This window comes from Chiloscyllium punctatum, chromosome 30 (assembly GCF_047496795.1).
Source record: "Chiloscyllium punctatum isolate Juve2018m chromosome 30, sChiPun1.3, whole genome shotgun sequence".
In the NCBI taxonomy this organism is placed as follows: Eukaryota; Metazoa; Chordata; class Chondrichthyes; order Orectolobiformes; family Hemiscylliidae; genus Chiloscyllium; species Chiloscyllium punctatum.
This window is the reverse complement of record NC_092768.1, coordinates 45,583,252-45,607,107: the sequence shown is the minus strand read 5'-3', so window position 1 is coordinate 45,607,107 and position 23,856 is coordinate 45,583,252. Positions and strand designations below refer to the sequence as shown.

At 41.2% G+C, this 23,856-nt stretch overlaps 1 protein-coding gene and 1 pseudogene across 5 annotated transcripts in view; both read left to right on the top strand.

Moving 5' to 3' along the window:
- Positions 1-35: 35 nt before the first annotated feature.
- LOC140455653 (uncharacterized) overlaps positions 36-23,856 on the top strand; it is a 35,522-nt gene continuing 11,701 nt past the window's right edge. Inside the window, exons 1-2 of one of the 5 annotated variants that reach the window (XM_072550644.1) lie at positions 12,035-13,324; positions 14,437-14,573. The gene's annotated coding sequence lies outside the window, so the exon portion shown is untranslated. Of the gene's footprint in view, positions 61-12,034; positions 13,325-13,440; positions 13,461-14,436; positions 14,574-15,812; positions 15,975-23,856 lie in introns of those variants that run through there. The other 4 variants (XM_072550645.1, XM_072550646.1, XM_072550641.1 and 1 more) reach the window with 4 other exon arrangements.
- LOC140455656 (uncharacterized) lies at positions 13,298-14,286 on the top strand (annotated as a pseudogene).

Below are 23,856 nucleotides of genomic sequence, written 5' to 3'. Positions count from 1 at the left end.
CTCTTCCTCTTCCAGAGCTGGTTCACTTCCTATAGGGACTGAAAACCAAGTGAGGAGATGGTGAGTGAAGGAGCAGCTTTTATACAAATTGTATCCCATAATATCCACACCAATCTTCAGGCAGTCTGACTATCCTGTGGGCAGTCAGGGGGTGGAAATGTCCCTTATGCTGTGTGAGAAGATCCAGCTGAGAGAGCTGTTTACTCGGTGCTTTTTGCTGAACTGCTTGTTTCGAACATTGTGTTGAATATTGAGTTTATTGGAAGCATTTCCCTTCTGAGTTACAGGCTAAGTTTTATTGACGGCTCATTCCTGAATATGCGAAGGTGCAAAGTGTCTGAGGGCTTTTCCTGATTTTCTGTTTTTGAGTTGTGTGTGTGTTTAGAGCTGATTACTATTCTGTGGACTGTGAATGGTCAGTTCTCACTTATTTGGATCTGTACATGCCTGCTTTTAAAGAAAAATTCCCCTGGAACTCCCACCACATTACCTCTGTGAACCGTCCCCCAACACACACACCAATTGAAAAACAAGGACACATAATTTATATACAGCCTTTAATTTGCAAAGAGTTGCAGAAGTTCCAAAGTGCTTTACAGTCAACTAAGAATTTCTAAAGCTGTGACTTTTATCGCCAATGTGTACATAGCAGGTCCCCAAAAGTGCAATGAAATCAAATAATTTTTAGTATTGTTAAATTTGTAGTGACCAAATTAAAAGATCACATGACAATATTTAAAATGTTAAGACTTTTACTCTAACAGATGAACTAAAAGTAATATTGACTGAACAAGTCGACAACTAATATACTGACTAGAGAAAAAAAAATTTAAATGACAGAACACACCTTGCTGCATTTATATTGCAAATGTCCCACTATCTGCTGAATCACAGTTTTTACAAGAATCCATTCAATACCCTCAGTTTCCATCGGGTTCATTTCTCCCTGTTACTGGGTCATTACTTTGAATGGCTGTCAAAAGCTGTTTTTCTGATAGCGAGATTTGAGAAGATTTGTAGCTTTTGTTGAGATTCTGGATGTAAGTTTGCTTGCTGAGCTGGAAGGTTAATTTTGAGATGTTTCGCCACCATACTAGACAACATCATCATTGAGGCTCATTGATGATGCTACTGAGTATGGTGACAAAACATCTGAAAACGGACCTTCCAGCTCAGTGAGCAAACTTACATCTAGCTGTTTTTCTGAGTTTCCTGAGTTCTGAATGGACTGTCAATACCGAATCTCGGTCCAGTGATCCCTTCCTTAGCCTTGCTGGGGTTATCTTCTGGATTCTTTACATTATCACAGGATGTGCCTCTTCAACCGGAGGCTGTTGATCCCTCCCATATTCTGCCTGACAGCCTGCAGAAATGACATCCTCTCCTCTCTTCTGACCCTAATGGCTGTAGTCCTTGGTCTCTCTCTCTCTCAAACCTGTCTCTCTTTCTCTCCCTCTTTCTGTTAACTTGGAGACAGAAAGTCTGTCCAATCAGACCCAGCTACTCGTCTTGTTCTCAGGTTTGTTAATTTTGCATTCTGCTCACCAAGTCCCAACCTACTGCCACAGTAACCAGGCCATTGGGTATTTGCCAGACAGAGGTTTAACAACTCCTATCAACTCATGTTCTAGACTAAGAACATAGGAACACAGGAGTAACAGTTGACCATTCAGCCTCTGCTCTGCCATTTTTGATGATGGCTTATCGTTAACCTCAATTCCAAATGTCTGCACCACCCCCACTTCCAATAATATTATTAGTAACTAAAAATCCACCAATCTGTGTCTTAAACATTCTCAATTAAGGAGCTCTACAGCCCTCTGTGACAGAATTTCAAACACTCAACATCCTTTGCTTGAAGAAGTTTCTCATAATCTCTGTCCTAAATGGCTTGTCATTTTATATTGAGACTATGTCTCCCAGCTCGAGCCACACAACCAAGGGAAACATCCTTTCTGCTGTGTCTACGCTTTAAAATTTTGTAACTGTCTGAGATTGCCTCTCATTCTTCTGAACTTCAGAGAATACAGGCTAGTTTCCTCAATCCTCCTTATAGGACAATACCACTGTCATAAGTATCAGTCTGGTGAACCTCCATTGCATTCCCTCTGGCAAGTATATCCCTCTGTAGGCAAGAGGACCAGAAATACACACAATGCTCCAAATGTGGTTTCATCAATGTTTCATACAATTGAAGCAAGACTTCTTTGTTCCTTTATTCAAATCCTCTTTTGATAACAGCGAATGCATTTTTTTGCCTTCTGAATTGCTTGTGTACCTACATGCCAGCTTTCAATGACTTATGACATCAATACTTTCCAATCTCTCATTTAAAAATTAATTTGTACCTCCATTCCTCCAATTCGATTCCCTTACATTGATCCATTATATTCCATCTGTCATGCTTTTGCTCAGTCAATCAGCTGTGCAAATTTCCTACGTTTCTTTGCATCCCCCTCTCAACTCATATTTTCAACAAGATTTGGATAACTTGCAAACTTGTATTTGGATCCCACATCTAAATCATTGATATAGATTGTGAATAGCTGAGACCAAAGCATTGATTATCGCAGTCCGGTCACAGCATACTGAGCTGAAAATAATCCATGTATTCCTGCTGTCTACTTTCTGGCTGTTAACCAATCCTCAACTTTTGTAAATATATTTTAAAAAGAGGTAGAGTTGCCATAGTCCTGCTGGACCATCTCAGTAGAGTGATGACTGGTAATGGGAGAAATTGAGGGCTGCAAATGCTAGAGATCAGAATCCAGAGTGTAGTGCTGGAAAAGCACAGCCAGTCAGGCAGCATCTGAGAAGCAGCAGAGTCAACATTTCGGGCATAAGCCCTTCAGGGGGAATCATCGATTCTCCTGCTCCTCAGATGCTGTCTGGCCTGCTGTACTTTTCCAGCACCACACTCTCGAAGATGACTGGTAGTGGTTTAACATTAGGTTCACCCAGCTTCAGAAGAAGGGAGAAGTTGAGGAGAGTCCTTCATGGTAACCTCAGCTAGTGCAGAAATTGAACCCAGACGGTGTATGGAATGAGCTGCCAGAGGAAGTGGTGGAGGCTAGTACAATTGAAATATTTAAAAGGCATTTGGATGGGTATATGAATAGAAGGAGTTTGGAGGGATATGGGTCGGGTGCTGGCAGGTGGGACTAGATTGGGTTGGGATATCTGGTCGGCATGGATGAGTTGGACCGAAAAGTCTGTTTCCATGCTGTACATCTCTATGACTCTATGATGGTCTTACTCCACATTGTAAACCAGCCAAATAAGGTAACTGACTCCCTCCAAGTTTAACAAGTATGTTATGCCCACAACAAAGTACATTAATTTTGTTTCCTAACAGCCTCTGTGGAACGTCATCAAAAGCCTTCTGAAAATCCAAATGCGTCACATTTGCTAGTTACCCTATAGTTATCCGCCAGTAATATCCTCAAAAACCTTAAGCAGGTTTGTCAAGCATGATTTCAGTTTCGTGAATTAATGTTGACTCAGCCCAATAAATAAATTATTTTTCTAATTATCCAAGAGTCACACCGTTTACATTAGATTCTAGTATTATCCCTACTTCTGAAGTCAGGCCAATAGACTGTATTTCTCTGTTGCCCCTCCTTAAACAGTGGGGTTATCTTCCAAACTGTGGACTCCATTGCAGAGTTAGTAGGTTTTGAAAGATGATTCTATTTCAGTTTAAATTACCAAGCTGGTTTAAACCTAACCTTACAAACTCAACATACTTCTGACTTGAGCCTTTTTGATAGTCCGGAGAATTAGACTGGGCTGGGCAGAGGTTTTCCCAATTCCTCAAGAAGAGTCTAGGTTTGATCATCCACTCCATGTTTTTGGCTACCCACTTCTCCTATTAATTTGACTGGTGTACAATAAGATATGGTAGGATGACGGAGCTTTGCTCCGAACTGCTGGTTGTGGGGCTGTTTAGCTTTGCTTATTACCTGTTCCACTGGTATTTACTCTGCATGTAGCCCCCTGTAAGATATATACTGTGTTCAAACCTTGACTCTAAAGTATCGCCAGTGCTGCTCCTGACCAATTTATATACAAGCTCGATGATAATCATGGATGAGGGCTGTACTGTGCTGGGCTGTGCTATTGTGATGGAATACAATTCTGCTGCTGCTGATGGCTCACTGCACTTCATTCACACCCAGTTTTGGGATCCGTCCTTAGTTTACTTCCATAGTGATGCTGAATATGGTGAAGTTTTCATTCACTAGTTGGGAGGGGAATGGTAGCATAATAGTCAAGTGAAGAAAAAGGAAGAATTTGGATCTGATCCCACATTCAAGAGAATAGCAGACTGGCATTCACTGTGGGATAGTCTCTTTAGTCTTCTTGTCCGAACATGGATAGAAGAGCTTAACTCCAGTGGTGAGCTGAGAACGGCTGCTCTGTAATGACATTTGACATTGTAGCATTAAAAATGGCAGTAGCAAAACTGAAGTAAATAGAAATTGGGCAAGGATTCTCCACTTGTTGGAGTCATACCTAACAGAAGGGAAATGGTAGGAATAAAATCCTATGCATGCTGGAAATCTGAAATACAAAGTGAAAAGGATGGCACGATAGCTCAGTGTTTAGCACTGCTGCCTCATATCGCCAGGGAGCTAGGTTCAGTTCCAGCCTCGGGTGACTGTCTGTGTGGAGTTTGAACATTCGCCCTGTATCTGCATGAATTTCCTTCAGGTGCTCCGGTTTCCTCCCACATTCCAAAAATGTGCAGGTTAGGTGGATTGGCCATGGAAGGTGCAAGATTGCAGGAATAGGGTGGGATGCTTTTCAGAGGGTCAGTGAGGACTTGTTGGCTGAATGGCCTATTTCCACACTGGGGGATTCTATGAAAGTGCTGGAGAAACCTAACTGGTCTGATATCATCTGTGGAGAAAGAAACAGAGTGGATGTTTCACATCCAATATTGACTCCTCTTTGGAACTGTACTGAAAAGGATATCAAATTCAAAATGTTATTTCTGTTTCCCTATCCAAGGATGCTGTCAGACCTGTTGAACTTCTCCAAAACTTCCTGTTTTTAGAAAGGAAGAGACTGTAGTTATTGGATTTAGTCAACTGCTTGGCACTACTGCAAGAGTCCCTCAGGTTAATATCCTTGGTCCGGCCAACTTCAACTATTTCATCAATAACCATGTCTCACCTTAGTATGTAAGTACAGTCAAGAAGTACAGTGCTAGGAAAGCACAGCAGGTCAAGCAGCATCCGAGGAGCAGGAGAGTTGATATTTCAGGCATGAGCCTGATGAAGGGCTTATGCCCGAAACGTGAACTGTCCTGCTCCTTGGATGCTGCCTGACCTGCAGTGCTTTATTTCATCACCACACGTTTTGACTCTGACTCTCCAGCATCTGTGGTTCTCACTTTCTCTGCAGATACAGCAAGTACTTAGAAAAGTTAATAGAATGGTCTCATTTATTGCAAGAGGAGCAGACACGGGACTGCTGAGTAAGTGAAGTAATATATTTGGGTGGTTGCGTTAACCGAAACATTACTTCAGTAATGTCTCCCACCCATCCTCTAACCAAAAAGTAAGGTGTGCCAGATTGGTAAGGTAACTAGTTTTTAAAAAATTCTTTATTTTTCTACAGTCTCTTTGGGAATTTAGAACACTGGGAATGGCAGTTAGGGCTGTTGAATGTTCCTCCTGCAGAATGTGGGAGGTAAACATCACCACCAGTGTCCCTGCTGACATCTTCTGTGGGGAGTGTACCCAACTCCAGATCCCTGAAAACCGCGTTAGGGAACTGGAGCTGGAGTTGAATGAAGTTTGGATCATTCAAGAGGCGGAGGGGGGGGTTATTGAGAGGAGTTACAGGGAGGTAGTCACACCTCAGGTACAAGAAAGAGGCAGATGGGTTACAGTCAGGGGACAGAAAAGGAACCGGCAGTTTTGGATGCTGTGGGGGAGGGATGACTTACCAGGGGCAAGCCATGACTCTGGCAAAGTCTGTCCCTGTTGCTCAGAAGGGAAGGTGGGAGAAGTGCAGAGCATTAGTCATACGGGACTCCATCGTTAGCAGGACAGATAGGAGGCTTTGTGGAAACAAGACAGACAGAAGGTTGGTCTGTTGCCTTCCAGGTGCCAGGGTTCATGATGTCTTGGATCATGTTTTTGGGATCCTTGAGGGGGAGGGGGAGCAGACCCAAGTTGTGGTCCACATAGATAGGAAAGGGATCAGGATATAAGGCAGAAAATCAGGAAGCTAGAGTGGAAACTTAGTGCTAGAACAAACAGAGCTTTGACAAAGGGTCAGTTAGACTCGAAACATCAGCTCTTTTCTCTCCTTACAGATGCTGCCAGACATGCTGAGATGTTCCAGAATTTTCTCTTTTGGTTTCAGATTCCAGCATCTGCAGTAATTTGCTTTTATCCAAAGTTGTTATCTCTGGTTTGTTGCCCATGCCACTTACTAGCGAGGCCAGGAATACGGAGAGAGAGAGAGAGAGAGAGAGAGAGGAGTTGAACATGTGGCTATAGGGATGGTGCATAAGGGAGGGTTTTGGACACTGGGCTCATTCTGGGGTATGTCGAACCTCTACAAACAGGATGGTCTGCATCTGAACCACAGGGGTACCAATATCCTGGGGGGAAATTTACTAATGCTATTCAGGAGGGTTTAAACTAATTCAGCAGGGAAATGGGAACCTAAATTGTAGCTCCAGTGTCCAGGAGGTTGAGAATAGTGAGGTCAGAAATATGGTTTCAAGGTCGCATGAGTTCACTGGCAAACACAAAGGTTGTTTGAAGTGTGTCTACTTCAACAGCAGGAGCATCCGGAATAAGATGGGTGAACTTGCAGTATTGGTTGGGACCTGGAACTTCGATATTGTGGTCATTTTGAAGACATGGATAGAGCAGGGTCAGGAATGGTTGTTGCACGTTCTGGGATTTAGATGTCTCAGTAAGAACAGAGAAGATGGTAAAAGAGGGGAAGATGTGTGTGTCATTGTTAGTCAAGGGCAATATTATGGTAGCAGAAAGAACATCTGAGGACTCATCTACTGAGTTAGTATAGGCTGAGGTTAGAAACAGGAAAGGAGAGGTCATCCTGTTGGGAGTTTTCTATATGCCTCCGAATAGTTCCAGAGATGTAGAGGAAAGGATAGCAAAGATAATTCTGGATAGGAGCGAGAGTAACAGGGTAGTTATTATGGGGATCTTTAATTTTCCAAATATTGCCTGGAAATACTATAGTTCGAATACTTTAGATGGGTCAGTTTTTGTCCAGTGTGTGCAGGATGGTTTCCTGTCACAATATGTAGACAAGCCAACACGGGGTGAAGCCACATTGGATTTGGCATTGGGTAATGAACCTGGCCAGGTGTTAGATTTGGAGGTAGATGAGCACTTTGATGATAGAGACCACAATTTGGTTATGTTTACTTTAGCAATGGAAAGGAATAGGTATATGCAGGGCAAGAGTTATTGCTGGGGGGGGGCAGAAGGCAATTATGATGCAATTCGGCAAGATTTAGGATGCATAGGATGGGGAAGGAAACTGCAGGGTACGGGCACAATTGAAATGTGGAGCTTATTCAAGGAACAGCTACTGCATGTATTTGATTAGTATGTACCTGTCAGCCAGGGAGGAAGTGGTTGAGAGAGGGATCAGTGGTTTACTAAAGAAGTTGAATCTCTTGTCAAGAAGAAGAAGGCTTGTTTAGGATGAAACGTGAAGGCTCAGTTAGGGTGCTTGAGAGTTACAAGTTAGCCGGGAAAGACCTAAAGAGAGGGCTCAGAAGAGCCACGAGGGGACATGAGAAAACATTGGTAGGTAGGATCAAGGAAAACCTTAAAGATTTCTTGAGGTATATCAGGAATAAAAGAATGACTAGAGAAAGATTAGGGCCAGCCAAGAATAGTATTGGGAAGATGTGCGTGGAGTCCGAGCAGATAGGGGAAGCACTAAATGAATATTTTTCGTCAGTATTCTCCTGTTGTTGAGAATACTAAGATACTGTCGACTAGATTAGACGGGATTGAGGTACACAAGGAGGAGGTGTTAGCAATTGTGCAATGTGTAAAAATAGATAAGTCCCCTAGGCCAGATGCTATTTCTCCTAGGATTCTCTGGGAAGCCAGGGATGAGAATTGCAGAGCCTTTGACTTTGATTATTATGTCGTCATTGTCTACAGGAATAGTGCCAGAAGACTAGAGGAAGCAAATGTTGTCCTCTTGTTCAAGAAGGGGAGTAGAGTCAACCCTGGTAATTATAGACCAGTCAGCCTGACTTTAGTTATGGGTAAAGTGTTGGAAAAGGTTATACGAGAGAGGATTTATAGGAATAAGTTGATTAGGGATAGTCAACATGGCTTTGTGAAGGGTAGGTCATGCCTCACAAACCTCATTGAGTTCTTTGAGATGGCGATCAAACAGGTGGATGAGAGTAAAGTAGTTGATGTGGTGTATATGGATTTCAATAAGGTGTTTGATAAGGTTCCACATGGCAGACGATTGCACAAAATATGGAGGCATGGAATTGAGGGTGATTTAGAGGTTTGGATCAGAAATTGGTGAGTTGAAAGAAGACAGAGGGTGGTGGTTGATGGAGTTCAGTTACTAGTGGTGTACCGTAAGGATATGTTTTGGGACCACTGGTTAGATTCCCTACAGCATGGAATCAGGCCCTTCGGCCCAACAAGTCCACACTAACCCATTTCCCTCTGACTAATGCAGCTAACACTATGAGCAATTTAGCATGGCCAATTCACTTGAACTGCACATCTTTGGATGGTGGGAGGAAACCGGAGCACTCAGAGGAAACCCATGCAGACATGGGGAGAATGTGCAAACTCTACACAGACAGTCGCCTGAGGCTGGAATTGAACCTGGGACCCTGTGCTTTGAGGCAGCAGTGCTAACCACTGAGCCACTATGTTGCCCATTGTTTTTGACAAACTGCAATTTGTCATTTTTATAAAAGATAAGGATGTAGAAGGATGGGTTAGTAAATTTGCGGATGACACTAAGGTCGGTGGAGTTGTGGATAGTGCAGAAGGATGTTGCAGGTTACAGAGGGACATAGATAAGCTGCAGAGCTGGACTGCGAGGCAGCAAATGGAGTTTAATGCAGAAAAGTTGGAGGTGATTCACTTTGGAACGAGCAACAGGAATAAAGAGTACTGGGCTAATAGTAAGATTCTTGGTAGTGCAGATGAGCAGAGACATCTCGGTGTCCATGTACATAGATCCCTGAAAGTTACCACCCAGGTTGTTAGGATTGTTAAGAAGGCATACGGTGTGTCAGCTTTTATTGGTGGAGGGATTGAGTTTTGGAGCCACAAGATCATGCTGCAGCTGTACAAAACTCTGGTGTGGCTGCACTTGGGAGTTTCGTGTGCAGTTCTGAATACTGCATTGTAGGAAGGATGTGGAAACTCTGGAAAGGGTTCAGAGGAGACTTACTAGGATGTTGCCTGGTTTGGAGGGAAGGTCTTATGAGGAAAAGCTGAGGGTCTTGAGGCTGTTTTCGTTAGAGGGAGGGAGGGTGAGAGGTGACTTAATTGAGACATATGAGATAATCAGAGGGTCAGATAGGGTGGATAGTGAGATCCTTTTTCCTCGGATGGTGATGGCTATCATGAGAAGATGTAGCTTGAAATTGAGGGGGTGATAGATATAGGACAGATGTCAGAAGTAGTTTCTTTATTCAGAGAGTAGTAGGGGCGCAGAATGCACTGCCTGCAACAGGAGTAACTCACCAGCTTTAAGGGCATTTAAATGGTCATTGGATAAACATATGGGTGAAACTGGATTGGTGTAGGATAGATGGGATTCAGATTGGTTCCACAGGTTGTGCAACATTGAGGGCCGAAGGACCTGTAGTGTGCTGTAATGTTCTCTGAATATAAAAGTAGGGAGATAATGCGTCAGTTTGACAGGGCTTTGGTGAGATCACAACTGGAGTATTGTGCGCAGAATCAGTCTCCTTATTTAAGGAAAGGTATAAATGTGTTGGAAGTAGTGCAGCAAAGGTTTACTAGCCTAATAGAAATTCGTGTGTTGTCCGAAGAGGAAATATGAAAAGGCTAGGCCTGTGTCCATTGAAGTTTAGAAAAATAAGAGGTGACATGAATGAAACATGTAAGATCCTGAGGAGTCTTGAGAGATTGAATGTGGACAGAATATTTCATGTTAAGGGAAAATTTCGACCTAAGTCTCACTGTTTAAAAATAAAAGGTTGCCAATTTAAAACAAAGATAGCAGAAAGTTTTACTTTCTTAAATCTTTGGAACGCTCTTCATCAAAAGGTGGTAGAAGCATTTTCTTTGATTGTTTTTAAGTCAAAGATTTTTAGATTCTTGATAAATAAGGAGGTGAAAGGTAGGCAGGACTGTGGAGTAACCAGATCAGTTGTGATCTTCTTGATTGGCAGACTTGGCTTGAGGAATTGAGTGACCTAGTCCTGCATTTAATTTGTACAAAAACAAAATGGGATTGTTTGCGAAGGATTATACATGTTCAGATGACTCCTCAGATATGGAAGCAGTCTGTGTTCATTTGCAGCAAGTCTTGGACAATATCCAGCCTTGGGCTGACAAGAGACAAGGTGGGGGGAGGGGAAATGAGGAAACTGGAGAAATCTGAGTTCATCCCTTGTGGTTGGAGGGTTCCTAGGCGGAAGATGAGGCGCTCTTCCTCCAAACGTCGTGTTGCTATGGCAGGAATTGAAGAATATTGACTGGAGATGGCTGTTTGAGGGTAAGTCCATATCGAACAGTGGAAATATTGCAAATGGCAGTTGATAAGAGTAGAGGAGTAGCACATTCTTGCGAGAATGAAGGATAGGTCTGGCATGTTATGTGAACCTTGGACAACCTGGGATGTTATGACCTTGGTCAAAAAAAAAGGAAGCATAGGAAAGGTATAGGAGGATGGGAACTGACAGAGCCCTTGAAGTATATAAGGAAAGTAGGAAGGAACTTAAACATGGAATTGGAAGGGCTAAAAGGGTTCATGAAAAGTCATTAGCAAACAGGATTAAGGAGAATCCTAAGGCATATATATATATAAAAAGCAAGAGGGTAGCCAGGGAAAGGGTTGGCCCGCTCAATGACAAAGGAAGCAATCTACGTTTGGAGCCAGAAGAGGTAGTGAGGTCCTAAGAGAATGCTTTGTATCAGTATTCACCAAAAAGAAGGAACTTGTGGAGGGTAATCTCAGGAAAGGAACTGTTGAATTTCTAACCTAAGTTGCTATTAAAAAGAAAGAGGGTTGTGCATCTTAAAAAGTATTAAGGTGGATGAGTCGCTGGGTCCTGATGAGATCTATCCCAGATTATTGAGGGGGGCAGGAGAACAAATTGCTGGAGCATTGACAGACATTTTTGTATCCTTTTTGGCCACAGATGAGGTCCCAGGGGACTGGAAAATAGCCAATATTGACCCATTGTTTGAAAAGGGTAGCAGGGATAACCCAGGAAATTACAGGCCTGTGAGCTTCATGTTGGAGATGGGGAAATTATTGGAAAAGATTCTCAGGGATAAGATTTATGCACGTTTAGAAGCAAATGGACTTTTTTGCAATAGACAGCATGATTTTGTGTGGGGGAGGTCCTTGATCTAGTTTTTGAGGAGGTAATTATGATGATTGATGAGGGAAAAGTAGTTGATAGTGTCAACATGGACTTTAGGAACAGCCTTTGACACGGTCCTTCATGGTAGACTGGTACAAAAGTGAAGTCACATGGTATCGGGGTGAGCTGGCAAGATGCGTACAGAACTGGCTTGGTCATAGGACACAGAGGGTAGTGGTGGAAGATTTTTTTTTCGGAATGGAGGGTTGTGACTAGTAGTGTTCCACAGGGATCAGTGTTGGGACCTCTGCTATTTGTGGCGAAAGTGAGGACTGCAGATGCTGGAGATTAGAGTCGAGAGTGTGGTGCTGGAAAAGCACAGCAGGTCAAGCAGCATCTGAGGAGCAGGAAAATCGACATTTCAAGCAAAAGTCCTGATTTTCCTGCTCCTCAGATGCTGCCTGACCTGCTGTGCTTTTCTAGCACCACACTCCCACCTCTGCTCCATAAATGATTTGGAGCAAAATGTGGCTGGTCTAATTAGTAGGTTTGTGGATGATACAAAGATTGTTGGAGTTATGGATAGTGAAAAAGATTGTTAGAGGATACAGCAGTATATAGATCAGTTGGAAGTTTGGGCAGAAAAATGGTAGATGGAGCTTAATCCAGACAAATGTGAGGTGATGCATTTTGGAAGGTCAGGTATAGGTAGAAATTATACAGTGAATAGCAGAACCCTTAGGAATATTTATATGCAGAGGGATTTGGGTATGCAGGTCCACACATCACTGAAGGTGGCAGCATAGGTAAGTAAGATGGCTTAAAAAAGACCTATGGCATTTTTGCCTTCATTGGAAGGAATATTGAATACTGTATAAGGATAGGCAAGTTATACTGCAGCTTAATGGAACTTTAGTTATACCACACTTGGAATATTACACACAGTTCTATTCACTACACTACCAGAAAGATGTGGAGGCTTTAGCGAGGGTATGGAAAAGGTTTACCAGGATGTTGCCTGGTATGGGGGATTTTAGCTATGAAAAAAGGTTGGACAGACTGGGTTGTTTTCACTGAAATGCAGGAGGTTAAGAGGCGATCTGATAGAAGTTTATAGCATTCTGAATGGCATGGATAGAGTGAAAAGTATGAGGCTTTTTCCCAGAGTAGAGGAGTCAATTATTAGGATACACAGATTCAAGATGTGGGGAGCGTAATTTAAAAGAGATGTGTGAGGCAAGTTTTTCACATGAAGGGTGGCAAGTGTCTAGACTGCACTGCCAGAGGAGGTGGTAGAAGAAGACACAATAGTAGCTTTCAAGAAGCACATGGATGAATACAGGTATAGGAAGGGAGTGGAGGGATACAGATCCTGTAAGTGAAGACAGTTTTAGTATGGAAGGGCAAAATGTATTCTTGCAGGATTGGAGACCTGTTCATGTGCAGTATTGTTCTTTGTTCTCTTTATACTTCTGTTTACAGAGAGAATTAACAGTAGAGTATTAAATATACTAATTCACAATTGGATTATTGTTTTTTAAAAAGCATCAGGTGGAAAAATCCAGGGGATGAAATGGGTCTTGTCAGTTGCAGGAAATAGAAATCAGCTACCTCTATTTCATTCTGTTTTCGATATTTCTTTGCAGGATGTTGCAAGATACTGCAGAAATTCACTAATGGCACCTTAGTCAGCACCTTCTAACCTGTCACCTTAGATATTTAGAAGGACAAGGGCAGCAGATCCATGGGATACAGCTACCTCCTGTGAAGGTATAAATATGGGAGGAAAGCCAGAATTGGAATGAAACATGTTTTCTTTTCCTGTTTTACAGAAGGATTGTACCGAAGGTTCATAAAGTCTCCTAGCACTTGAGGTGCAACTATTAGCACTAGAACAGGTTCATGGGTGAGCAAGCATTTAATTGTGATGTATGTGAGACAGCCTTTGCACATTTCATCATGCTCATGAGTCATCAATGCATTCATACTGGGGTGAAATGGTTCACATATGAGGTGTGCAAAAAAGACTTTGCACAGTCATCAAGCCTGGTGAATCATAGATACATTCATACAGGGGAGAAACCATTTACATGCAAGATGCGAAATAAATCATTCTCAAAATCATCAGTTCTCCTTGTACACCAACTGATTCACACAGGGGAGAAGCCATTCACATGTGAGGTGTGCCTTAAATCATTCTCGCAATCATCACACCTCTGCACATACCAACATGTTCACACAGGGGAGAAATCAATCAGTGGTGAAGTGTGGAAAATCATTTGCAAATGCATCACATCTTCGCACACACCAGTGCATCTACGCAGGAGAGAGACCATTCACTTGTGATGTATGTGACAAATCATTCTTGCAGTTATCACATTTTTGCGTTCACCAGCGTATTCATACAGGGGAGAAACCATTCATGTGTGAGATATGTAATAAACCATTCTCAAATTCATCAACCCTGCACAAACATCAATACATTCATACTGGGGAGTTGCCATTCACATGCAATGTGTGTGACAAATCATTTTCACAGGCAGGGTACCTCTGTACACATGAATGCATCCATATGGGGAGAAGCTGTTTAAGTGCAAGGCATGTGACAAATCATTTCTGCAGTCATCGAAACTCCTGCTGCATCGGAAGGTGCACGCAGGGGAGAAACCATTCAGGTGTGAGGTGTGTGACAAGTCATTTCCAGAGTCATTGAATCTCTGCAGGCATCAACGCACTCACACTGGGGAGGAAACCCTTTGTGTGAAAATTGTGTGATATATTATTCTCGAGGTCATGGAACCTCCTGCTCCATCAGAGGATCCACACAGGGGAGAAGCCATTCATGTGTAAGACATGTGACAAATTATTTTTGGATTTAACAGGTCTCCGTGTACACCAACGAATTCACACTGGGGAGAAACCATTTACGTGAGAGATATGTAACAAGTCATTTTCGCAATCATCAAACCTCCATGTACACCAATGTATTCACACAGGGGAGAATCTACTTAAGTATGAGGTGTGTGACAAATCATTCTCAGGCTCTTCAAAACTCTTGCTCCACCAGAGGATCCACACATAGATGTAAAAAAATTCATGTGCAAGGTTTGTAACAAAGCTGATGCGATATTTTATACCTTCCTGAGACACTACAGGATTCACATAGGACAAATCTCTTTAGGTGATGTTTGTGACAAAGCTTTCACACAATCAACTTATCTCCTGCTCCATCAATACGCACAGGAGAAATTCTATCAGGATGTGTTCCGCTAAAAAATCCATCACACTGTAGTGAGATGTCCTGGAACATCAGTGAACCTGCCCAGAGACTAGGAGCTTGAATCTCTTTACAAGCTCACTGCACAGGATGTTTGTTAGGGCACAGAAAAAGAAGTAGCTTTCACTTGCATCAGATAACCTGTGATGTCAAAAGCAGTGCTGAGGTAGTTATTTTTATATTAACCAGTTCAGACATGTCATGACACATCTCCGAAGCAGGTGAAATTTTGAACTCAGATCTTCTGGTCCAGAAGTAGGGACATTGGCACTGCACCACAAGACCCCCTTCCACCACTGAGGTGTTATGATCTTACTCTGCAGTGTGTTGTTAGTGAAAATGGACTTGGAGCAATCCCATTGCTGTAAGGACAACCAGTTGTGCTTGTATCCAGAGCATTAATACAACAGAATGAAGTTGTGCAGTTTGAGAATGAGAACTTGGTTATTATCTTGGCTTGTGAAATTTTCAAACAATACCTGTCTGTGAGAGAAAGTAATTGTGGAATCTAACCAAAAGCCATTTCAAAGCATACTTCACAAATCACTTATTTCAGCTTCAAAATGTTTGCAAATGATGTTACTTAAGACTTAAACACTTTCAAGATCAGATATGCCCTGTTAAATGTAGGGGCAGATGAAACTGGACCAGACAAATAATTTTCTTGGCAAATCATGTATTTGAAATAACTTTCAAATGATAGTGCATGTATTTTTAATTTTGTTATAAAAGGGAAATATTTGGATAAATACCTTTGTAGACCTGTGTGTGACTTCTTATGTTACCATATGTAAGTACAGTTTTGAGGACAGTATACATTACATAAAACAGAGTTTAAAATATAAATTACTGCACATATGAACACAGGTTTCCTAAGGTTTTGGCAACCAACCAGTGAAACAAAGGTAACTGAGCAGCGGTTCAAGTGGGGATTTAAACTGAATAAAACCTCACTTGTTACAGCTGCTGTGTCAGTTCTCCTGGTAAATGTTTGACAGAGATTCCTAGTGTGGGAGCGGCATCCATTGTACTCAGAGGCTTTCAAACTGCTAACATCAGTTGAGATGTGTATCCTCAGATGTGTTTGACAGCAGATCGCAAGAGGAAGATGCAGACCATCCAAGGCAGTGGTGACGTGCAGAGGTAAAATCAGCATAGGTAAAGGAGGGAGGCAGGGACACTGGAGAGAATAGCACAGAAGTGGGGCATAGCAGAACGAGAGGTATAGGAGGGATGCTAACGGGAAGGAGGAGTCTGAGAAGAGAGGAACTTGATGGGAAATGCAATGGAAGGAGGGTGTAATTTTTACCTTGCTTTCATGAAGTTTGGTTGAATTCATTTTTAACCAATGAGTCCTTAGATTGATTAAAAATCATTAGAACTTAATAAAATCAATAATCTTGCATGAGCTCAAGGAAATCATTTTAAAAATGTAATCATTCAGGGATCTGGGCATCACTGGCCAGGCCAGTATTTATTGTCCATCCCAAATTGCCCAGGAGACAGTTATGTGTCAACCACATTGATGTGGGTCTGGAGTCACATGTAGGCTAGACCAGGTAAGTTTCTTTCCCTGCAGGACAAAAGTGAACCAGGTGGATTTTTTCCAACAATCAGCAATGGTTTCATGGTCATCATTGAACACTTAAATCAGTTGAATTCATATTCCACCATCTGCCAGGAGAGGATTCGAACCTGGGTCCCCAGAACATTACTCGGTATCTAGATTAGAACTCTAGCAATAATACCACTGGGCCATCACCACCCCATTTTTTGATGTACAGTAATGGCTTCCACTATTTTGTAACCTGCATTTTCTGTCAGTGTGATTGGATTAATTTATAGCTTAATTGAGTTATGTATATCAAGTTATCTTTTCAATACCTATGTATTGGTGTTTTTGTTATTGAGGTATTGTTGATTGTCTCTATAGTAAGCAACAGTAATTATTAGGTGAAAGTGAGGACTGCAGATGCTGGAGATTAGCATTGAAAGTCAGACACCATCTGAGGAGCAGGAGAATTGATGTTTCAGGCAAAAGCCCTTCAGTTTAAGTCGTGTCAGTTCTAAACCCTCAATTTTGCAAATTAAAGCAGTTTTTGTTGAATGTGAAAATGACACAGTAACCCCATTAGTTGGAAACACCATGCCGCAGATGTATCTAGACCTGAAAAAAAACTCTGTTCAAAACTGGGTGAAAATTAGTAGAGCAAAGAATCCATTGTTCTTTATGGGTGAGATATTGTTGACCTTTTGAACTCTGTGTTATTAATTAGCTTGGTGACAGTGAGGACCAATGCCCTGATCTCAGTGGGGTGAGAATCAGAAGACCAATATAAATATGAAGTCTCACAATGTCAATCTGCGAGAGAAAGGACAAATCTGAAAAGAGATATTAAAATATATTTTAATAAATGTGTCTGCAGGTATGGCAGCCAAACTGCTATGGAGCATGATCAGCTAGCCACCTATTGACAGATTGTGAATTTAAATCTAACTTCAGAAAGTTACACATAGAATTTTTGTGAAAAACACACCATTCACATGAACCTGTCCTTACCTTGATAGACAAGCTGAGCTCGGAGAGGACATGAGGGAAGATAGGAGAGAAACTAAATAAAGGTGTGAGTTCAGGACTAGGGAAGGGAACAGCATAAATCGAAGTTTGTCCAGGGGATTAGTGGAAATTAGGCAAATGTCAGAGGCAGTTGATGGAATTATTTTAATCTTATTTCCCTGAGGTCAATAACTGGGGGCAGCAATCAAAGTAATTGATAGAAGGAATGGAGGGTAATCGAGAAGTAATTTGTCACCCAAAGTGTCTGGGATACGTTGTCTGAAAGGGCGATAGAGACAGAAACCCTCTCCACATTTAAAAGATGCTTGAAAATTAATGCGAAAGAATATCTTCCACATTTAAAATGGGGATGGAATAACTTCTGCACGTTAGCACTATCCCATCAAACATTCATATCTATATTTGGGAGCAGAACTCAGGCAAAATGGGGACGAGTCCTGCAGACACTGTGTCAGTTTGTGAGAGGAACACTGAAGCCGTACCAATAGGAGAGTCACTAGATACAGACATATAGTGGTGAGCTGAGAGGGTTCATTACACCTCTTCCACTTTTATGGTAAGGGAAGAGCTATTTGCAGCTGCAGATGAGAGTCCTACAATACATCTATTAGTGGAAAAGTGCACTGAAGCCACACTGGCTTAACACACTGAAGAGTATTTGAAGTACAGCACCTGGTAGTGCTGGGTGTAGCTTTATTTGTCCAATAGGATTTGGGTTGTTTTGATTCTTGTTTGATGTGGGATCCTCTCCTAGTAACCTCGTCTGTAAATTGTTCCTCACCCTGACATTACCCACTGACACCTGGGATTTTACCACCTTTAACAGCTTCAGGAATTTAATTACAAATACAACATTGATACCTGCAGTTCTAACTAATTACCATTTGAAATCAAATCAGACTTTCAGCTTGCCAGCTTACAGGGGTAAAGCATTCTAGTTATAACTTTGGGACTTAATCCCTTAGGAACTGAATCGAATGCAACAAAAATATTTTAAATCATTGTCAGTTATGGCTTAATAGCAATCTTGTCTTTGAGTCAGAAGGTTGTGAGTCAAGTCTCGCTCTAGAGACTTGTCACTCCAGGGCAGTAATAGGGGAGTGCTACACTGTCAGAGGTATCATCTTCCAGATTTCAGACACCTCCGATGAATGTAAAAGATATCGTGACACTATGTTGTTGAAGAGTGGGGAAATATTTCTGATACTCTGGTAAATACAAAACTGCAATTAATTTCACAGAGACGTTTTCATATTGTAGTTTATGCAACTTTGCTGTGTGCAAATTGGTTGCCTCATTTCCTGCAGTACAAAAACTGACATCCATGTTTGTTTACTGTGAAATGCTTTGTTTGTGAAAGTTGATATATAAATGCAGGTCTTTCTTTCTTAGGGAAACACAAAGCTTCTTGGAAACTAGAAATTATAAACCCATTGGTAGAGAAAGTATTCTGCCCCACAGCAACACTGACCAATATATTGTGTCCAGGAAACTTATTGCAGAATCCTGAATGTTTCAGTGAATAGGAACGTATCACGCTGACTGATCAGGGAGTTTGGGTTAAGCTACTATTTAAGACTTGAAAGAATAGTACCTGGTGGTGTAGGTGAATTTTGTTCATTCAGACAGTGTGCAGAACATAAAAGTTGGGTTTTATGGAGATTAGAGCTGAAAATGTGTTGCTGGAAAGCACAACAGGTCAGGCAGCATCCAAGGAACAGGGGCTTGCATGCTTGCAGATATGGCTTGAAAGAGAGACATAAGCATTTCTTTGAAGCTCCTCCCAGTAAATCCAGAGGATGCAGTAGAGGCACTGCTGTTGGAATATCTCTCATGATTTTCTGTGCTGCTGACTCCCAATGCAAGCCTCAATGTAGTTCAGGAAAGTGGTGACAACTGCTCTGTATGTTTGGATCTTTGTTAACTTGTAGAGGCCTTTATTGTTTTTATTCTATTCTGTCATTGTATGTGAGAAATACTAGGAAGACCTAAATTTCTTGCTGACCCCTAGTTGCCTTCAAGTAGAACTGGTGAGTTACTTTCATTAACCTAGTGCTTCCCAAGCTTTGTCCCATTATTATCCCCATAGCTGACATAAATGAGGGAAAGAGTCTGGGATGTGGTGAACTCTGTGAACACCCAGTGGAGCAAACACCTGTTAGAGCTGAGGGATACAAGTGAGAGAATTGTCAGGATGGCGGGGAGAAAACTGTTTAATCCAGGTTTTAAAAATAAGGTAAAAAGCACAGACACATGAGATTTTTCAGAAGAGGATTTAGGCTAACAAAATCTGCTTTTAAAAAAATTAACCTGTTTTCTAATGAACCTGTTCAGGGATGTCATTATACACCTCTGGAGCAGGTAGGACTTGAACCTGGCCCTCCAGGGGTAGGAACATTACCATTGCATCACAAGAGGGCCCCAAAGATTAGCCACTTATACCATACCCACTATTTAAATAAGCCAATCTAATTGAAGAGTTTAAGAGTTTAACTGAGTTGATCAAGTAGTGAAAGTGAAGCTATTTCTCTGGTGAAATAGTCTTGTGGGGATTACAGTTCATCTGCCTTTTTGAAATGATTAGATTGATGACAGGAAAGTTTCAGACAAGCAATGCCAAGGCAGACAGTACTTTGGGCATCAGACGCAGGTCCATATATTCCCTCAATGAGAAGGCATTAAAAAAACATTTCAATAAATGTGATAAAACCAAAATAACTGCTGTAAATCAGAGACAAAAATAGAAATTGCTGCAAAAGCTTATATTATGGATCAGGCTAGACGCCCTCAAAATATTTTAAAAAGGTACTCTAGACCCTAACGTTTTCTTATTTTAGAGGCAGGTATAGAGTGGATACTCCAAGTGCAATGCAGCTGGTCAAACCACTCAGCTTTAAGCTAAACAGAATTTATTTAAACACTACAGTTGAATTGAACAAAAGAAAACAGAATTTAGAATAACTTAACTATTGGAAAACTTAACTGACCCAATACAGCAACTTAACTGAGGAGCTGTTCCAATCTAGTAACATCTCATTAACATTCCCCTTGGCAAAAAGGTAAATTCAACCATAGGTTCTTACAGGCAGGAGGGAATAATTTCCAAAGAGATCTCTGAGAAAAAAGTCAGTCAGGAAACATCCGCTGAAGCTTGGAAGCTTTTTCTGGACACTAGCATCTCGTAATTGCTGCAGCTAAACCAAACTTGAATAATATTTGAACTGGGAGAACTGGCCACGCCCCTGCCATTGTTAAACTAGACACTTCTCCACCTCTGCCTTTGTGACCACACTTGAAAAAAAACCAAGGACAAAATAACCTTGTTAAAGTAACAACATTTTCACAACTCCCCCCTTAAAAAAATGAACCATCAAAATACAGAAATGGCTACCTTTTAAACCTCATAGTTTGACTCTTAGTACCCTACAATACACATATATTACATTAAATATAACCGTACAAACATTCATTACTATATTCTATTTCGGTCCATTTACACCTGCCACTGAATGCCTCCATTTTTTCTTCAAGTCTCAATAATGCATTGGCAATTATGTTTTCTTCCCCTGTCACATGTATAATTTTCAAATTGAGTGGCTGCAATAATAAACTCCATCTAACCAGTCTGAATTTTTTGTTCTTCATTTTCTCCAAAAGCTTTAATTGGTTATGATCAGTATGTATGATTGTTTCAGGCAAGTTATTGGCAATATAAACATTGAAATGTAACGCCAACACCAAGCTCAAGGTCTTCTTCCAAACTGTCAAATATTTCTGCCGATGAATTTTCAATTTCCTGGAGAAATATCGAATAAGTCTTTCTATCTTTTCGCACAAATACAGCATCGACACCGGCATCATTCGTATCGATAGCCACCTTGAATAGCTTTGCATAAGTAGGTGTGGCTAATACTGGGGCAGTAGTTAACACAGCTTTCAGGCTGTCAAGTGCCTTCTGTCAGTTTACTGTCCACTGAAACTTGCTGCATTTCTTCAGTAGTTCAGTGAGTGGAGCAGCCACACTGCTAAAAGTCAGTACGAATTTCTGATAAAACCCACTCAATCCTAGGAAACATACTGCTCTCTTCATCAATGGTATAGGAAACTCCCCAGCAGTCTTTGTTGTCACATTCCTTGGGGCCATCTGGCCATGTCTGAATACATAGCCCAGGAAGGTGACGTGGGCTTTGACAAATTCATGCTTCGCCAGATTTATCACCAAGCCTGCCTCCCAAAGTGAATCAAATAATTCCAATAAATTCTGCAAATGTTACTTCCTTGTGTAAATTAAAAATCAACAGGTCGTTGATGTATACCACACAATTGCATAATCCAGAAAGGACTTCGCTGTTTTCCTTAGAGAATCAGAGGCTGAGGGGTGACCTTATAGATGTTTATAAAACCATGTGGGGCATGGATAAGATAAATAGAGAAAGTCTTTTCCCTGGGGTGAGGGAGTCCAGAACTAGATAGGTTTTGGGTGAGAGGGGAAAGATATAAAAGAGACCTAAGGGGCAACTTTTTCACGCAGAGGGTTGTACGTGTATGGAATGAGCTACTAGGGGAAGTGGTGGAGGCTAATACAATTGCAACATTTAAAAGGCATCTGGATGGGTATATGAATAGGAAGGGTTTGGAGGGATATGGGCTGGGTGCTGGCAGGTGGACTAGATTGGGTTGTGCTATCTGGTTGGTATGGATGAGTTGGACCGAAGAGTCAGTTTCTGTGCCGTACATCTCTGACTCTATGACTTAATTAGTCTTTGAAATGTAGCTGGCACATTTTCCATACCAAATGGCATGACTTTAAATTGATACAGTCCATGTATTGTTACAAAAGCTGAAATTGTCTTCACTCTCATGAATAAGGGTACCTGTCTGTATCCTCTGAGTAAGTCCTCAGAAATTTATATTGCTTGTTCCACCTTCTCAATACAGTCTTCTAAATCTTTGATTGAATATGAATTACAGTTTGTAACTGCATTGACTTTGTGATAGTCTACACATAACTGTTGGATACGATCTGAAATTGGCACCATTACTATGAGTGAGTCCAGTCGCTGCAACTCACTTCAATTGTGTTCCTGGAGTACATATTCAATCTCTTTTGAATCTGTGCCAACTTTAGAGGGTTAAGTCAATAATGTTGCTTAATTTGAAAAGCAAGCCCTATATCTATATCATGCATAATTAAGTTAGTACTTCCCAGCTTATTTCCACATATCTCCCCATGTGATAGCAATACCTCTTTCAGGTCATTTCAGTTTTCCTGTGGAAGCTAACTTCAATGATTTATCCCATTCTTTGACAACTTGCTCATTGTCCAATTTAATTTGAGAAGTGTCCAATTCAGAATCTTCTGAACTTGGTTCTTCACTCTGTTTTGTAACCAGTAACACATTCTCCTATTGCTTTCCTTCTTGAGCCTATTCACATGACACACTCTGTTAGATTTCTTTCAGTCTGGAGTCCTTGTCAAATAGTTCACCTTCCTTTCGACTTGATAAGGTCCATTAAACCTTGCTTTTAAAGGATCACCTATCACTAGAATTAGCACTAACACTTCACCTCTGTTAGCAAAATTGCGAGTTTTTGATGTATTGTCTGCTTCCTGTTTCATCAGATACTGTGATTTTTTTAAAATGCTATCTAGCTAACTCCCCTGCTCTATTCAACAGTCCCCTAAAATTAGACACATAGTTCAAATATGTGGTCTCTGAATTCTGTCTCACCAATTTCTCCTTAATTAATTTCAGTTGTCCTCTGACCTCATGCCGAAAAACTAATTCAAATTGACTGATCGATTCATTTTGTGCATCTCTAATGGCAAAAAGTACAAACAAAATTCCTTTATCCCAGTCATCTGGATAGTCTTGACTATAAACCCTTAAAATGGTCTATAATGTCTGATGTCACCTTTCTAGTGCTCTCTGCGATTCAGGATGGTACACTGTGGATGTGAATTGTTTTATTCCTGAGCTGTCCATAACTTCCTTAAATGATTTTGATGTAAAGTTTGACGCTTGATCTGATTGTATCTTGGTGGGTGGTCCATATCTCAATGAAACATTTGAGGCACTCTTCTCCAGTCATTTTGGCTGTGATATTGTGTAAAGGAATGGCCTCTGGAAATCTAGTGGACACATCCATTATTATTAGCAAATACTGATTCCTACTTTTTATTTTAGGTAGGGGTCTTATGCAATCAGTTAAGACTCTTGCAAACTGTTTCTCAAATGCAGGAATAGTATTAAAGATACAGGTTTTATTACTGCCTGTAGTTTTCCAATTACCTGTCATGTATTACATGTCTGGCAAAATTCAACTACATTCTTATGCAGTCCAGGCCAGTAAAAACGTATTTTAGCTTGAGTTTTTCATACCTGTAAATGACATCCTACTGGTAATTCATGTTCTACCTGCAACACCTCCTTTCTATAACCCACT